Source organism: Rhinoderma darwinii, unplaced genomic scaffold, assembly GCF_050947455.1.
Source record: "Rhinoderma darwinii isolate aRhiDar2 unplaced genomic scaffold, aRhiDar2.hap1 Scaffold_932, whole genome shotgun sequence".
Classification (NCBI taxonomy): Eukaryota; Metazoa; Chordata; class Amphibia; order Anura; family Rhinodermatidae; genus Rhinoderma; species Rhinoderma darwinii.
This window is the reverse complement of record NW_027464506.1, coordinates 18,211-35,599: the sequence shown is the minus strand read 5'-3', so window position 1 is coordinate 35,599 and position 17,389 is coordinate 18,211. Positions and strand designations below refer to the sequence as shown.

General features: G+C 47.7%; 10 non-coding genes and 1 pseudogene across 10 annotated transcripts; all 11 read left to right on the top strand.

The window, feature by feature from the left end:
• The first annotated feature begins 389 nt into the window (after positions 1–389).
• LOC142732949 (U2 spliceosomal RNA) lies at positions 390–580 on the top strand. The gene has a single exon (XR_012879778.1). It is a non-coding gene; the product is annotated as a U2 spliceosomal RNA (small nuclear RNA).
• Positions 581–1,707: 1,127 nt separating this feature from the next.
• On the top strand, positions 1,708–1,898 carry LOC142732910 (U2 spliceosomal RNA). The gene has a single exon (XR_012879744.1). It is a non-coding gene; the product is annotated as a U2 spliceosomal RNA (small nuclear RNA).
• A 1,114-nt stretch (positions 1,899–3,012) lies between these two features.
• Positions 3,013–3,203, top strand: LOC142732948 (U2 spliceosomal RNA). The gene has a single exon (XR_012879777.1). It is a non-coding gene; the product is annotated as a U2 spliceosomal RNA (small nuclear RNA).
• Positions 3,204–4,329: 1,126 nt separating this feature from the next.
• Positions 4,330–4,520, top strand: LOC142732946 (U2 spliceosomal RNA). The gene has a single exon (XR_012879776.1). It is a non-coding gene; the product is annotated as a U2 spliceosomal RNA (small nuclear RNA).
• A 1,118-nt stretch (positions 4,521–5,638) lies between these two features.
• LOC142732945 (U2 spliceosomal RNA) lies at positions 5,639–5,829 on the top strand. Its single transcript, XR_012879775.1, has one exon. It is a non-coding gene; the product is annotated as a U2 spliceosomal RNA (small nuclear RNA).
• A 4,587-nt stretch (positions 5,830–10,416) lies between these two features.
• LOC142732930 (U2 spliceosomal RNA) lies at positions 10,417–10,607 on the top strand. Its single transcript, XR_012879762.1, has one exon. It is a non-coding gene; the product is annotated as a U2 spliceosomal RNA (small nuclear RNA).
• A 1,133-nt stretch (positions 10,608–11,740) lies between these two features.
• LOC142732940 (U2 spliceosomal RNA) lies at positions 11,741–11,931 on the top strand. The gene has a single exon (XR_012879771.1). It is a non-coding gene; the product is annotated as a U2 spliceosomal RNA (small nuclear RNA).
• A 1,122-nt stretch (positions 11,932–13,053) lies between these two features.
• On the top strand, positions 13,054–13,244 carry LOC142732928 (U2 spliceosomal RNA). The gene has a single exon (XR_012879760.1). It is a non-coding gene; the product is annotated as a U2 spliceosomal RNA (small nuclear RNA).
• A 1,182-nt stretch (positions 13,245–14,426) lies between these two features.
• LOC142732917 (U2 spliceosomal RNA) lies at positions 14,427–14,617 on the top strand. The gene has a single exon (XR_012879750.1). It is a non-coding gene; the product is annotated as a U2 spliceosomal RNA (small nuclear RNA).
• A 1,126-nt stretch (positions 14,618–15,743) lies between these two features.
• On the top strand, positions 15,744–15,865 carry LOC142732943 (U2 spliceosomal RNA; annotated as a pseudogene).
• Positions 15,866–16,990: 1,125 nt separating this feature from the next.
• On the top strand, positions 16,991–17,181 carry LOC142732929 (U2 spliceosomal RNA). Its single transcript, XR_012879761.1, has one exon. It is a non-coding gene; the product is annotated as a U2 spliceosomal RNA (small nuclear RNA).
• The last annotated feature ends 208 nt before the right edge of the window (positions 17,182–17,389 follow it).

Genomic DNA, 17,389 nt, shown 5'->3' with positions numbered 1-17,389 from the left:
ACTGACTGAGCCGCACCGTCTTATATAAAGTTCAGACGGAACTTTGCACGTGTCATAGTGGAGACCTCAGGAGCCAGAGCCAGCTTTCTGACATCATAATGGGGCCTCAGAGATAAAAGCCTGGGCCCAGGCAGTGTTGGTCAGTGCTGCTCAGCAGGCAGCACTGGACTGGATTAAAGCTGATACAAGGTGTGAAAGGAGAAGGGGTGGCAGTGGGCATGCACTTACTGCTGCTGCTGCTGCTGCTGCTGCTGCTGCTGCTGCCAGTGTTTGCACGGCAGGAGGGCATTTGGGCGTTGCCAGGAATGCGTTTTTATGTCGATTCCTCCTCTTTCAGAACTGCATTGTGGTGCAAGCAAAAGAAGCAAAACGCGCGGCACGTTCGGGTTATCGCTTCTCGGCCTTTTGGCTAAGATCAAGTGTAGTATCTGTTCTTATCAGTTTAATATCTGATACGTCCCCTATCTGGGGACCATATATTAAATGGATTTTTAGAACAGGGAGATGGAAATAGAGCTTGCTCTGTCCACTCCACGCATTGACCTGGTATTGCAGTATTTCCAGGACCGGTGCACCCTTTCCTTATGTGTTTACTAAAATCAGATTCCAAAAGTGCTTTTTGTGTTTGCCATTGTTTTTGTCTTTCGGATGGGATCTCCCCTTTTAATCCCATTATTTCAACACCTGTTGGACAATGCATTTGTACAGTCATGTGTGATAATGAGCTAATTTATTAAATGCAATTAATTAATACATTGCCACCTCTTGTTTTGTGTCGTCTGTGTTTCTGTGTTTCCGGCATTTCACATTGGAACAGCTCATTCACCTTCCTTGTCTTCTCTCCGCCCTCCCTCCTAGGTAGGTTAAAGAGCTGCACCTGAGCCAGCCACTGATTGATGCAGCACCATAGTCAAATAGTGGAGTGGAGTAGGGGAACAGCAAACAGCCATTAAAGCAGCCAGCCCGCCCGCCCGCCCGTCACAATGGACCTACCTGTGTACACTAGATGGATGTGATGGAATGTACTGTGGTCCCTACATTTCAAGAAGAAGTAAGAATTGCAGTTGCAACAAATCCTTGCTTGCCTACAAAGAGAGCAGCAATTTGGATTTGTTACTATGTTACCTGGAAGAATAACAAACTGTGCAAGGATGGAGGTTGTAGGAGCAAGGAGAACAAGTTGTCTGTAAAGTTGGTGGATGCCTATTTTCCATTTTGCAGTCCCTTGTCTCCCTCTTGTGGCCTCCTGGAGGCAACTAGCTGTGCAAAAAAAAGACAGCCTGGGGGCCGGCTGTTGCAGTGTTGCCCTCTCAGGCAACACTGAGTGACTGACTGAGCCGCACCGTCTTATATAAAGTTCAGACGGAACTTTGCACGTGTCATAGTGGAGACCTCAGGAGCCAGAGCCAGCTTTCTGACATCATAATGGAGCCTCAGAGATAAAAGCCTGGGCCCAGGCAGTGTTGGTCAGTGCTGCTCAGCAGGCAGCACTGGACTGGATTAAAGCTGATACAAGGTGTGAAAGGAGAAGGGGTGGCAGTGGGCATGCACTTACTGCTGCTGCTGCTGCTGCTGCTGCTGCCAGTGTTTGCACGGCAGGAGGGCATTTGGGCGTTGCCAGGAAGGCGTTTTTATGTCGATTCCTCCTCTTTCAGCACTGCATTGTGGTGCAAGCAAAAGAAGCAAAACGCGCGGCACGTTCGGGTTATCGCTTCTCGGCCTTTTGGCTAAGATCAAGTGTAGTATCTGTTCTTATCAGTTTAATATCTGATACGTCCCCTATCTGGGGACCATATATTAAATGGATTTTTAGAACAGGGAGATGGAAATAGAGCTTGCTCTGTCCACTCCACGCATTGACCTGGTATTGCAGTATTTCCAGGACCGATGCACCCTTTCCTTATGTGTTTACTAAAATCAGATTCCAAAAGTGCTTTTTGTGTTTGCCATTGTTTTTGTCTTTCGGATGGGATCTCCCCTTTTAATCCCATTATTTCAACACCTGTTGGACAATGCATTTGTACAGTCATGTGTGATAATGAGCTAATTTATTAAATGCAATTAATTAATACATTGCCACCTCTTGTTTTGTGTCGTCTGTGTTTCTGTGTTTCCGGCATTTCACATTGGAACAGCTCATTCACCTTCCTTGTCTTCTCTCCGCCCTCACTCCTAGGTAGGTTAAAGAGCTGCACCTGAGCCAGCCACTGATTGATGCAGCACCATAGTCAAATAGTGGAGTGGAGTAGGGGAACAGCAAACAGCCATTAAAGCAGCCAGCCCGCCCGCCCGTCACAATGGACCTACCTGTGTACACTAGATGGATGTGATGGAATGTACTGTGGTCCCTACATTTCAAGAAGAAGTAAGAATTGCAGTTGCAACAAACCCTTGCTTGCCTACAAAGAGAGCAGCAATTTGGATTTGTTACTATGTTACCTGGAAGAATAACAAACTGTGCAAGGATGGAGGTTGTAGGAGCAAGGAGAACAAGTTGTCTGTAAAGTTGGTGGATGCCTATTTTCCATTTTGCAGTCCCTTGTCTCCCTCTTGTGGCCTCCTGGAGGCAACTAGCTGTGCAAAAAAAAGACAGCCTGGGGGCCGGCTGTTGCAGTGTTGCCCTCTCAGGCAACACTGAGTGACTGACTGAGCCGCACCGTCTTATATAAAGTTCAGACGGAACTTTGCACGTGTCATAGTGGAGACCTCAGGAGCCAGAGCCAGCTTTCTGACATCATAATGGGGCCTCAGAGATAAAAGCCTGGGCCCAGGCAGTGTTGGTCAGTGCTGCTCAGCAGGCAGCACTGGACTGGATTAAAGCTGATACAAGGTGTGAAAGGAGAAGGGGTGGCAGTGGGCATGCACTTACTGCTGCTGCTGCTGCTGCCAGTGTTTGCACGGCAGGAGGGCATTTGGGCGTTGCCAGGAAGGCGTTTTTATGTCGATTCCTCCTCTTTCAGCACTGCATTGTGGTGCAAGCAAAAGAAGCAAAACGCGCGGCACGTTCGGGTTATCGCTTCTCGGCCTTTTGGCTAAGATCAAGTGTAGTATCTGTTCTTATCAGTTTAATATCTGATACGTCCCCTATCTGGGGACCATATATTAAATGGATTTTTAGAACAGGGAGATGGAAATAGAGCTTGCTCTGTCCACTCCACGCATTGACCTGGTATTGCAGTATTTCCAGGACCGGTGCACCCTTTCCTTATGTGTTTACTAAAATCAGATTCCAAAAGTGCTTTTTGTGTTTGCCATTGTTTTTGTCTTTCGGATGGGATCTCCCCTTTTAATCCCATTATTTCAACACCTGTTGGACAATGCATTTGTACAGTCATGTGTGATAATGAGCTAATTTATTAAATGCAATTAATTAATACATTGCCACCTCTTGTTTTGTGTCGTCTGTGTTTCTGTGTTTCCGGCATTTCACATTGGAACAGCTCATTCACCTTCCTTGTCTTCTCTCCGCCCTCCCTCCTAGGTAGGTTAAAGAGCTGCACCTGAGCCAGCCACTGATTGATGCAGCACCATAGTCAAATAGTGGAGTGGAGTAGGGGAACAGCAAACAGCCATTAAAGCAGCCAGCCCGCCCGCCCGTCACAATGGACCTACCTGTGTACACTAGATGGATGTGATGGAATGTACTGTGGTCCCTACATTTCAAGAAGAAGTAAGAATTGCAGTTGCAACAAACCCTTGCTTGCCTACAAAGAGAGCAGCAATTTGGATTTGTTACTATGTTACCTGGAAGAATAACAAACTGTGCAAGGATGGAGGTTGTAGGAGCAAGGAGAACAAGTTGTCTGTAAAGTTGGTGGATGCCTATTTTCCATTTTGCAGTCCCTTGTCTCCCTCTTGTGGCCTCCTGGAGGCAACTAGCTGTGCAAAAAAAAGACAGCCTGGGGGCCGGCTGTTGCAGTGTTGCCCTCTCAGGCAACACTGAGTGACTGACTGAGCCGCACCGTCTTATATAAAGTTCAGACGGAACTTTGCACGTGTCATAGTGGAGACCTCAGGAGCCAGAGCCAGCTTTCTGACATCATAATGGGGCCTCAGAGATAAAAGCCTGGGCCCAGGCAGTGTTGGTCAGTGCTGCTCAGCAGGCAGCACTGGATTGGATTAAAGCTGATACAAGGTGTGAAAGGAGAAGGGGTGGCAGTGGGCATGCACTTACTGCTGCTGCTGCTGCTGCTGCTGCTGCTGCCAGTGTTTGCACGGCAGGAGGGCATTTGGGCGTTGCCAGGAATGCGTTTTTATGTCGATTCCTCCTCTTTCAGAACTGCATTGTGGTGCAAGCAAAAGAAGCAAAACGCGCGGCACGTTCGGGTTATCGCTTCTCGGCCTTTTGGCTAAGATCAAGTGTAGTATCTGTTCTTATCAGTTTAATATCTGATACGTCCCCTATCTGGGGACCATATATTAAATGGATTTTTAGAACAGGGAGATGGAAATAGAGCTTGCTCTGTCCACTCCACGCATTGACCTGGTATTGCAGTATTTCCAGGACCGGTGCACCCTTTCCTTATGTGTTTACTAAAATCAGATTCCAAAAGTGCTTTTTGTGTTTGCCATTGTTTTTGTCTTTCGGATGGGATCTCCCCTTTTAATCCCATTATTTCAACACCTGTTGGACAATGCATTTGTACAGTCATGTGTGATAATGAGCTAATTTATTAAATGCAATTAATTAATACATTGCCACCTCTTGTTTTGTGTCGTCTGTGTTTCTGTGTTTCCGGCATTTCACATTGGAACAGCTCATTCACCTTCCTTGTCTTCTCTCCGCCCTCCCTCCTAGGTAGGTTAAAGAGCTGCACCTGAGCCAGCCACTGATTGATGCAGCACCATAGTCAAATAGTGGAGTGGAGTAGGGGAACAGCAAACAGCCATTAAAGCAGCCAGCCCGCCCGCCCGCCCGTCACAATGGACCTACCTGTGTACACTAGATGGATGTGATGGAATGTACTGTGGTCCCTACATTTCAAGAAGAAGTAAGAATTGCAGTTGCAACAAACCCTTGCTTGCCTACAAAGAGAGCAGCAATTTGGATTTGTTACTATGTTACCTGGAAGAATAACAAACTGTGCAAGGATGGAGGTTGTAGGAGCAAGGAGAACAAGTTGTCTGTAAAGTTGGTGGATGCCTATTTTCCATTTTGCAGTCCCTTGTCTCCCTCTTGTGGCCTCCTGGAGTCAACTAGCTGTGCAAAAAAAAGACAGCCTGGGGGCCGGCTGTTGCAGTGTTGCCCTCTCAGGCAACACTGAGTGACTGACTGAGCCGCACCGTCTTATATAAAGTTCAGACGGAACTTTGCACGTGTCATAGTGGAGACCTCAGGAGCCAGAGCCAGCTTTCTGACATCATAATGGGGCCTCAGAGATAAAAGCCTGGGCCCAGGCAGTGTTGGTCAGTGCTGCTCAGCAGGCAGCACTGGACTGGATTAAAGCTGATACAAGGTGTGAAAGGAGAAGGGGTGGCAGTGGGCATGCACTTACTGCTGCTGCTGCTGCTGCCAGTGTTTGCACGGCAGGAGGGCATTTGGGCGTTGCCAGGAAGGCGTTTTTATGTCGATTCCTCCTCTTTCAGCACTGCATTGTGGTGCAAGCAAAAGAAGCAAAACGCGCGGCACGTTCGGGTTATCGCTTCTCGGCCTTTTGGCTAAGATCAAGTGTAGTATCTGTTCTTATCAGTTTAATATCTGATACGTCCCCTATCTGGGGACCATATATTAAATGGATTTTTAGAACAGGGAGATGGAAATAGAGCTTGCTCTGTCCACTCCACGCATTGACCTGGTATTGCAGTATTTCCAGGACCGGTGCACCCTTTCCTTATGTGTTTACTAAAATCAGATTCCAAAAGTGCTTTTTGTGTTTGCCATTGTTTTTGTCTTTCGGATGGGATCTCCCCTTTTAATCCCATTATTTCAACACCTGTTGGACAATGCATTTGTACAGTCATGTGTGATAATGAGCTAATTTATTAAATGCAATTAATTAATACATTGCCACCTCTTGTTTTGTGTCGTCTGTGTTTCTGTGTTTCCGGCATTTCACATTGGAACAGCTCATTCACCTTCCTTGTCTTCTCTCCGCCCTCCCTCCTAGGTAGGTTAAAGAGCTGCACCTGAGCCAGCCACTGATTGATGCAGCACCATAGTCAAATAGTGGAGTGGAGTAGGGGAACAGCAAACAGCCATTAAAGCAGCCAGCCCGCCCGCCCGCCCGCCCGTCACAATGGACCTACCTGTGTACACTAGATGGATGTGATGGAATGTACTGTGGTCCCTACATTTCAAGAAGAAGTAAGAATTGCAGTTGCAACAAACCCTTGCTTGCCTACAGGGGCGTAGCTAGAGGCTCATGGGCCCCGATGCAAAAATTCTTACTGGGCCCCCCCCCCCCCGCAAACTTCTCATGGCCGACGGTCCACTTTCAGCTGCATCGCTGGGTCTCCTAAGTGACCCAACAATGCAGCACTAGCAGCCGGGGGCGTCACTAAGGCTGGGTTCACACACACTATTTACGGATGTAATTAGGGCGTTTTAGCATTGAATTACGTCCGAAAATGCGGCTCAAAAGCGTCGGCAAACATCTGCCCATTCATTTGAATGGGTCTTACGATGTTCTGTGCCGACGGTCATTTTTGTTTACGCGTCGCTGTCAAAAGGCGGCGCGTAAAAAAGTGCCTGTCACTTCTCCAGACGTAAATGGAGCCGTTTTCCATGGACTCCATGGAAAACCAGCTTCAGTTACTTCCGTAATGGACGCAGCAAAAGACGCCTGAACATGCCATTACGGCTGAAATTACGGTGCTGTTTTCTCCTGAAAACAGCACAGTAATTTCAGCCGTAACGGACGCTGCCGTGTGAACATAGCCTCAGGGCTTAAAATGTCAGGGAAATAGCCCCAATACATATGTGTCCGCCCCAAAAAATAGTGTGTATATGAGACAGCATAGCATATCTATAGCACTACGACCCTATAAACTATGGATAGGATTAGATACAGTGGCTCAGCAGACAGTATCACACATGATAGGATTAGATACAGTGGCTCAGAAGGCAGTATCACACATGATAGGATTAGATACACAGCTCAGCAGACAGTATCACACATGATAGGATTAGATACAGTGGCTCAGCAGACAGTATCACACATGATAGGATTAGATACAGTGGCTCAGCAGACAGTACCACACATGATAGGATTAGATACAGTGGCTCAGCAGACAGTACCACACATGATAGGATTAGATACAGTGGCTCAGCAGACAGTATCACACATGATAGGATTAGATACAGTGGCTCAGAAGGCAGTATCACACGATAGGATTAGATACACAGCTCAGCAGACAGTATCACACATGATAGGATTAGATACAGTGGCCCAGCAGACAGTATCACACATGATCGGATTAGATATAGGGCCCAGCAGACAGTATCATACATGATTGGATTAGATACACAGCTCAGCAGACTGTATCACACATGATAGGATTAGATACAGGGCCCAGCTCGCTGACATTTTGCTTCTTTATGTGTTACTGATTATTTTTGTGTTTGTGTTTTTTTTACAGGTTCGGTTGTTGGACTTCGGATTTGAGGACTTCAATGACGGCGTTTTTTTATTCTCAATAAAATGGTTAATGAGGGTTGTGTTTTTTTATTTCAATAAAATATTTTTTCTATGTGCTTGTATCTTTTTAAACTTTATTACTACCGCCTTAGTAATGGCCGCTGGCTGATTGACAACCTCCATTACTAAGGCGAGGCTTAATGTTAGGCGGTGCAGAGGCCAACACTAAACCCCATTATTACCCCGGTACCCACCGCCACCAGGGGTACTGGGAAGAGCCGGGTACAAACCAGTACCCGACCATCTGTAGTGACGGGCAGGCACCGGGGTGGCCGCAGGCTGGTAGTATTAGGCTGGGGAAGGCCAAAAACAGTGGCCCTCCCACCCTTGTAATACTGCCTGCTGCTGCTGTGTTGTATCTGGCTGGTTATGAAAATTGGGGGGGACCCGACATCGTTCTTTCCAATTATTTTTTTTTTTTTAAATGACGTGGGGTCCCCCCCATTTTCATAACCAGCCAGATACAATAAAGCAGCAGCAGGCAGCATTACCAGAATGGGAAGGGCCACTGTTTTTGACCTTTCCCCTCCTGATAATACCAGCCTGCGGCCACCCCAGTGGCCAACCATCACTACAGATGGTCAAGTACTGGATGGTACCCGGCTCTTCCCAGCACCCCTGGTGGTGGTGGGTAACGGGGTAATAATGGGGGTTAGTGTTAGCCTCTATACCTGCTAACACTAAGCCCCGCCTTAGCAATGGACGCTGTCAATCAGCCGGCGGCCATTACTAAGGCGGTAGTAATATAGTTTAAAAAAAAAACACAAAGACATAGAAAAAATATTTTATTGAAATAAAAAAAAAACCCACACAGCCCTCATTAACCATTTTATTAATAAAAAAAAAAGCTGTCATCGAAGTAGTCCTGGAATCCGCCGTATTCCAACGACCGAACCTGTAAGAAAACACACAAAAAATGATTAGTAACACGTGTGTTAGGGTATGTGCACACACACTAATTACGTCCGTAATTGACGGACGTATTTCGGCCGCAAGTACCAGACCGAACACAGTGCAGGGAGCCGGGCTCCTAGCATCATACTTATGTACGACGCTAGGAGTCCCTGCCTCGCTGCAGGACAACTGTCCCGTACTGAAAACATGTTTACAGTATGGGATAGTTGTCCTGCAGCGAGGCAGGGACTCCTAGCATCGTACATAACTATAATGCTAGGAGCCCGGCTCCCTGCACTGTGTTCGGTCCTGTACTTGCGGCCGAAATACGTCCGTCAATTACGGACGTAATTAGTGTCTGTGCACATACCCTAAGGCTTAGATACAGGGCCCATGTGTGATACTGTCTGTGGGACCCTGTATCTAAGCCTACCACAAGGTAGGCTTAGATACAGGGTCCAGCAGACAGTAATCTTATACAGTATAAGATTAGTGTGTGCTGGGGCCCTGTATCTAAACCTACAGTGTGGTAGGCTTAGATACAGGGCCCAGCAGACAGGATCACGCATGGGCCATGTATCTAAGCCTACCATGTGATTGGCTTAGATACAGGGCCCAGCAGACAGGATCACACAATCTGTGATCCTGTCTCATGGGCCCCCTAAGCCTGATACATCGTAGGCTTAGGGGTTGTGCAGTCCCTAAACATTGATGGCCTATCCACAGAATAGGCCATCAATAGCTGATGTGTCGCCCGGGACCCGCAAATCAGCTGTTTTGAAGGGGCCGCAGCACTCGTACGAGAGCTGCTTCCCCTTCATTTCACTACTCGCTCACACTGTGAATCGCCGACACCGATTCACAGTATGACCGGAATGAAGTGACAGGAATGAAGGGGAGCAGCTCTCGTACGAGTGCTGCGGCCCCTTCAAAACAGCTGATTGGCGGGTCCCGGGAGTCAGACCCCGCCAGTCAGGGCTAACCTTACCTTCCTCTTCGGCCGCGGCGGGAGTTCTGTAGTCTCGATGCTGTGCGCGGCGGCATAGCGCTGTGACGTCATGCGCTGCGCACAGCGCCTGACGTCAGGACCTCCGCTGCGATCCGGAACCAGGAAGGTAAGTAAAGTATGTTACTATAGTAACAGGGGCCCGCGGCCCGAGTTACTATAGTAACTTTTTATTGATGTGGTGCGGGGGGCCGTGGGCCCCCCTGGCTTCGGGGCCCGGTCGCAATTGCGACCGCTGCGACCCCTATAGCTACGCCAGTGCTTGCCTACAAAGAGAGCAGCAATTTGGATTTGTTACTATGTTACCTGGAAGAATAACAAACTGTGCAAGGATGGAGGTTGTAGGAGCAAGGAGAACAAGTTGTCTGTAAAGTTGGTGGATGCCTATTTTCCATTTTGCAGTCCCTTGTCTCCCTCTTGTGGCCTCCTGGAGGCAACTAGCTGTGCAAAAAAAAGACAGCCTGGGGGCCGGCTGTTGCAGTGTTGCCCTCTCAGGCAACACTGAGTGACTGACTGAGCCGCACCGTCTTATATAAAGTTCAGACGGAACTTTGCACGTGTCATAGTGGAGACCTCAGGAGCCAGAGCCAGCTTTCTGACATCATAATGGGGCCTCAGAGATAAAAGCCTGGGCCCAGGCAGTGTTGGTCAGTGCTGCTCAGCAGGCAGCACTGGACTGGATTAAAGCTGATACAAGGTGTGAAAGGAGAAGGGGTGGCAGTGGGCATGCACTTACTGCTGCTGCTGCTGCTGCCAGTGTTTGCACGGCAGGAGGGCATTTGGGCGTTGCCAGGAAGGCGTTTTTATGTCGATTCCTCCTCTTTCAGCACTGCATTGTGGTGCAAGCAAAAGAAGCAAAACGCGCGGCACGTTCGGGTTATCGCTTCTCGGCCTTTTGGCTAAGATCAAGTGTAGTATCTGTTCTTATCAGTTTAATATCTGATACGTCCCCTATCTGGGGACCATATATTAAATGGATTTTTAGAACAGGGAGATGGAAATAGAGCTTGCTCTGTCCACTCCACACATTGACCTGGTATTGCAGTATTTCCAGGACCGATGCACCCTTTCCTTATGTGTTTACTAAAATCAGATTCCAAAAGTGCTTTTTGTGTTTGCCATTGTTTTTGTCTTTCGGATGGGATCTCCCCTTTTAATCCCATTATTTCAACACCTGTTGGACAATGCATTTGTACAGTCATGTGTGATAATGAGCTAATTTATTAAATGCAATTAATTAATACATTGCCACCTCTTGTTTTGTGTCGTCTGTGTTTCTGTGTTTCCGGCATTTCACATTGGAACAGCTCATTCACCTTCCTTGTCTTCTCTCCGCCCTCCCTCCTAGGTAGGTTAAAGAGCTGCACCTGAGCCAGCCACTGATTGATGCAGCACCATAGTCAAATAGTGGAGTGGAGTAGGGGAACAGCAAACAGCCATTAAAGCAGCCAGCCCGCCCGCCCGCCCGTCACAATGGACCTACCTGTGTACACTAGATGGATGTGATGGAATGTACTGTGGTCCCTACATTTCAAGAAGAAGTAAGAATTGCAGTTGCAACAAACCCTTGCTTGCCTACAAAGAGAGCAGCAATTTGGATTTGTTACTATGTTACCTGGAAGAATAACAAACTGTGCAAGGATGGAGGTTGTAGGAGCAAGGAGAACAAGTTGTCTGTAAAGTTGGTGGATGCCTATTTTCCATTTTGCAGTCCCTTGTCTCCCTCTTGTGGCCTCCTGGAGGCAACTAGCTGTGCAAAAAAAAGACAGCCTGGGGGCCGGCTGTTGCAGTGTTGCCCTCTCAGGCAACACTGAGTGACTGACTGAGCCGCACCGTCTTATATAAAGTTCAGACGGAACTTTGCACGTGTCATAGTGGAGACCTCAGGAGCCAGAGCCAGCTTTCTGACATCATAATGGGGCCTCAGAGATAAAAGCCTGGGCCCAGGCAGTGTTGGTCAGTGCTGCTCAGCAGGCAGCACTGGACTGGATTAAAGCTGATACAAGGTGTGAAAGGAGAAGGGGTGGCAGTGGGCATGCACTTACTGCTGCTGCTGCTGCTGCTGCTGCTGCTGCTGCCAGTGTTTGCACGGCAGGAGGGCATTTGGGCGTTGCCAGGAATGCGTTTTTATGTCGATTCCTCCTCTTTCAGAACTGCATTGTGGTGCAAGCAAAAGAAGCAAAACGCGCGGCACGTTCGGGTTATCGCTTCTCGGCCTTTTGGCTAAGATCAAGTGTAGTATCTGTTCTTATCAGTTTAATATCTGATACGTCCCCTATCTGGGGACCATATATTAAATGGATTTTTAGAACAGGGAGATGGAAATAGAGCTTGCTCTGTCCACTCCACGCATTGACCTGGTATTGCAGTATTTCCAGGACCGGTGCACCCTTTCCTTATGTGTTTACTAAAATCAGATTCCAAAAGTGCTTTTTGTGTTTGCCATTGTTTTTGTCTTTCGGATGGGATCTCCCCTTTTAATCCCATTATTTCAACACCTGTTGGACAATGCATTTGTACAGTCATGTGTGATAATGAGCTAATTTATTAAATGCAATTAATTAATACATTGCCACCTCTTGTTTTGTGTCGTCTGTGTTTCTGTGTTTCCGGCATTTCACATTGGAACAGCTCATTCACCTTCCTTGTCTTCTCTCCGCCCTCCCTCCTAGGTAGGTTAAAGAGCTGCACCTGAGCCAGCCACTGATTGATGCAGCACCATAGTCAAATAGTGGAGTGGAGTAGGGGAACAGCAAACAGCCATTAAAGCAGCCAGCCCGCCCGCCCGCCCGCCCGTCACAATGGACCTACCTGTGTACACTAGATGGATGTGATGGAATGTACTGTGGTCCCTACATTTCAAGAAGAAGTAAGAATTGCAGTTGCAACAAACCCTTGCTTGCCTACAAAGAGAGCAGCAATTTGGATTTGTTACTATGTTACCTGGAAGAATAACAAACTGTGCAAGGATGGAGGTTGTAGGAGCAAGGAGAACAAGTTGTCTGTAAAGTTGGTGGATGCCTATTTTCCATTTTGCAGTCCCTTGTCTCCCTCTTGTGGCCTCCTGGAGGCAACTAGCTGTGCAAAAAAAAGACAGCCTGGGGGCCGGCTGTTGCAGTGTTGCCCTCTCAGGCAACACTGAGTGACTGACTGAGCCGCACCGTCTTATATAAAGTTCAGACGGAACTTTGCACGTGTCATAGTGGAGACCTCAGGAGCCAGAGCCAGCTTTCTGACATCATAATGGGGCCTCAGAGATAAAAGCCTGGGCCCAGGCAGTGTTGGTCAGTGCTGCTCAGCAGGCAGCACTGGACTGGATTAAAGCTGATACAAGGTGTGAAAGGAGAAGGGGTGGCAGTGGGCATGCACTTACTGCTGCTGCTGCTGCTGCCAGTGTTTGCACGGCAGGAGGGCATTTGGGCGTTGCCAGGAAGGCGTTTTTATGTCGATTCCTCCTCTTTCAGCACTGCATTGTGGTGCAAGCAAAAGAAGCAAAACGCGCGGCACGTTCGGGTTATCGCTTCTCGGCCTTTTGGCTAAGATCAAGTGTAGTATCTGTTCTTATCAGTTTAATATCTGATACGTCCCCTATCTGGGGACCATATATTAAATGGATTTTTAGAACAGGGAGATGGAAATAGAGCTTGCTCTGTCCACTCCACGCATTGACCTGGTATTGCAGTATTTCCAGGACCGGTGCACCCTTTCCTTATGTGTTTACTAAAATCAGATTCCAAAAGTGCTTTTTGTGTTTGCCATTGTTTTTGTCTTTCGGATGGGATCTCCCCTTTTAATCCCATTATTTCAACACCTGTTGGACAATGCATTTGTACAGTCATGTGTGATAATGAGCTAATTTATTAAATGCAATTAATTAATACATTGCCACCTCTTGTTTTGTGTCGTCTGTGTTTCTGTGTTTCCGGCATTTCACATTGGAACAGCTCATTCACCTTCCTTGTCTTCTCTCCGCCCTCCCTCCTAGGTAGGTTAAAGAGCTGCACCTGAGCCAGCCACTGATTGATGCAGCACCATAGTCAAATAGTGGAGTGGAGTAGGGGAACAGCAAACAGCCATTAAAGCAGCCAGCCCGCCCGCCCGTCACAATGGACCTACCTGTGTACACTAGATGGATGTGATGGAATGTACTGTGGTCCCTACATTTCAAGAAGAAGTAAGAATTGCAGTTGCAACAAACCCTTGCTTGCCTACAAAGAGAGCAGCAATTTGGATTTGTTACTATGTTACCTGGAAGAATAACAAACTGTGCAAGGATGGAGGTTGTAGGAGCAAGGAGAACAAGTTGTCTGTAAAGTTGGTGGATGCCTATTTTCCATTTTGCAGTCCCTTGTCTCCCTCTTGTGGCCTCCTGGAGGCAACTAGCTGTGCAAAAAAAAGACAGCCTGGGGGCCGGCTGTTGCAGTGTTGCCCTCTCAGGCAACACTGAGTGACTGACTGAGCCGCACCGTCTTATATAAAGTTCAGACGGAACTTTGCACGTGTCATAGTGGAGACCTCAGGAGCCAGAGCCAGCTTTCTGACATCATAATGGGGCCTCAGAGATAAAAGCCTGGGCCCAGGCAGTGTTGGTCAGTGCTGCTCAGCAGGCAGCACTGGACTGGATTAAAGCTGATACAAGGTGTGAAAGGAGAAGGGGTGGCAGTGGGCATGCACTTACTGCTGCTGCTGCTGCTGCTGCTGCCAGTGTTTGCACGGCAGGAGGGCATTTGGGCGTTGCTTCCTCTCCGGCCTTTATTCACCTCCCGCGTAGCTGTGAGTGTGTGTGAGCCTGCAGGGCCCCATGGAATTGCCTAGGAGTAGGCTGAATCGCTGCAAGGGGTGAACAGCAGTATTGGGCAGGCTCGGTCAACGCGCGGCACGTTCGGGTTATCGCTTCTCAGCCTTTTGGCTAAGATCAAGTGTAGTATCTGTTCTTATCAGTTTAATATCTGATACGTCCCCTATCTGGGGACCATATATTAAATGGATTTTTAGAACAGGGAGATGGAAATAGAGCTTGCTCTGTCCACTCCACGCATTGACCTGGTATTGCAGTATTTCCAGGACCGGTGCACCCTTTCCTTATGTGTTTACTAAAATCAGATTCCAAAAGTGCTTTTTGTGTTTGCCATTGTTTTTGTCTTTCGGATGGGATCTCCCCTTTTAATCCCATTATTTCAACACCTGTTGGACAATGCATTTGTACAGTCATGTGTGATAATGAGCTAATTTATTAAATGCAATTAATTAATACATTGCCACCTCTTGTTTTGTGTCGTCTGTGTTTCTGTGTTTCCGGCATTTCACATTGGAACAGCTCATTCACCTTCCTTGTCTTCTCTCCGCCCTCCCTCCTAGGTAGGTTAAAGAGCTGCACCTGAGCCAGCCACTGATTGATGCAGCACCATAGTCAAATAGTGGAGTGGAGTAGGGGAACAGCAAACAGCCATTAAAGCAGCCAGAACGCCCGCCCGCCCGCCCGCCCGTCACAATGGACCTACCTGTGTACACTAGATGGATGTGATGGAATGTACTGTGGTCCCTACATTTCAAGAAGAAGTAAGAATTGCAGTTGCAACAAACCCTTGCTTGCCTACAAAGAGAGCAGCAATTTGGATTTGTTACTATGTTACCTGGAAGAATAACAAACTGTGCAAGGATGGAGGTTGTAGGAGCAAGGAGAACAAGTTGTCTGTAAAGTTGGTGGATGCCTATTTTCCATTTTGCAGTCCCTTGTCTCCCTCTTGTGGCCTCCTGGAGGCAACTAGCTGTGCAAAAAAAAGACAGCCTGGGGGCCGGCTGTTGCAGTGTTGCCCTCTCAGGCAACACTGAGTGACTGACTGAGCCGCACCGTCTTATATAAAGTTCAGACGGAACTTTGCACGTGTCATAGTGGAGACCTCAGGAGCCAGAGCCAGCTTTCTGACATCATAATGGGGCCTCAGAGATAAAAGCCTGGGCCCAGGCAGTGTTGGTCAGTGCTGCTCAGCAGGCAGCACTGGACTGGATTAAAGCTGATACAAGGTGTGAAAGGAGAAGGGGTGGCAGTGGGCATGCACTTACTGCTGCTGCTGCTGCTGCCAGTGTTTGCACGGCAGGAGGGCATTTGGGCGTTGCCAGGAAGGCGTTTTTATGTCGATTCCTCCTCTTTCAGCACTGCATTGTGGTGCAAGCAAAAGAAGCAAAACGCGCGGCACGTTCGGGTTATCGCTTCTCGGCCTTTTGGCTAAGATCAAGTGTAGTATCTGTTCTTAGGAAATAGAGCTTGCTCTGTCCACTCCACGCATTGACCTGGTATTGCAGTATTTCCAGGACCGGTGCACCCTTTCCTTATGTGTTTACTAAAATCAGATTCCAAAAGTGCTTTTTGTGTTTGCCATTGTTTTTGTCTTTCGGATGGGATCTCCCCTTTTAATCCCATTATTTCAACACCTGTTGGACAATGCATTTGTACAGTCATGTGTGATAATGAGCTAATTTATTAAATGCTATTAATTAATACATTGCCACCTCTTGTTTTGTGTCGTCTGTGTTTCTGTGTTTCCGGCATTTCACATTGGAACAGCTCATTCACCTTCCTTGTCTTCTCTCCGCCCTCCCTCCTAGGTAGGTTAAAGAGCTGCACCTGAGCCAGCCACTGATTGATGCAGCACCATAGTCAAATAGTGGAGTGGAGTAGGGGAACAGCAAACAGCCATTAAAGCAGCCAGCCCGCCCGCCCGCCCGCCCGTCACAATGGACCTACCTGTGTACACTAGATGGATGTGATGGAATGTACTGTGGTCCCTACATTTCAAGAAGAAGTAAGAATTGCAGTTGCAACAAACCCTTGCTTGCCTACAAAGAGAGCAGCAATTTGGATTTGTTACTATGTTACCTGGAAGAATAACAAACTGTGCAAGGATGGAGGTTGTAGGAGCAAGGAGAACAAGTTGTCTGTAAAGTTGGTGGATGCCTATTTTCCATTTTGCAGTCCCTTGTCTCCCTCTTGTGGCCTCCTGGAGGCAACTAGCTGTGCAAAAAAAAGACAGCCTGGGGGCCGGCTGTTGCAGTGTTGCCCTCTCAGGCAACACTGAGTGACTGACTGAGCCGCACCGTCTTATATAAAGTTCAGACGGAACTTTGCACGTGTCATAGTGGAGACCTCAGGAGCCAGAGCCAGCTTTCTGACATCATAATGGGGCCTCAGAGATAAAAGCCTGGGCCCAGGCAGTGTTGGTCAGTGCTGCTCAGCAGGCAGCACTGGACTGGATTAAAGCTGATACAAGGTGTGAAAGGAGAAGGGGTGGCAGTGGGCATGCACTTACTGCTGCTGCTGCTGCTGCTGCCAGTGTTTGCACGGCAGGAGGGCATTTGGGCGTTGCCAGGAATGCGTTTTTATGTCGATTCCTCCTCTTTCAGAACTGCATTGTGGTGCAAGCAAAAGAAGCAAAACGCGCGGCACGTTCGGGTTATCGCTTCTCGGCCTTTTGGCTAAGATCAAGAGTAGTATCTGTTCTTATCAGTTTAATATCTGATACGTCCCCTATCTGGGGACCATATATTAAATGGATTTTTAGAACAGGGAGATGGAAATAGAGCTTGCTCTGTCCACTCCACGCATTGACCTGGTATTGCAGTATTTCCAGGACCGGTGCACCCTTTCCTTATGTGTTTACTAAAATCAGATTCCAAAAGTGCTTTTTGTGTTTGCCATTGTTTTTGTCTTTCGGATGGGATCTCCCCTTTTAATCCCATTATTTCAACACCTGTTGGACAATGCATTTGTACAGTCATGTGTGATAATGAGCTAATTTATTAAATGCAATTAATTAATACATTGCCACCTCTTGTTTTGTGTCGTCTGTGTTTC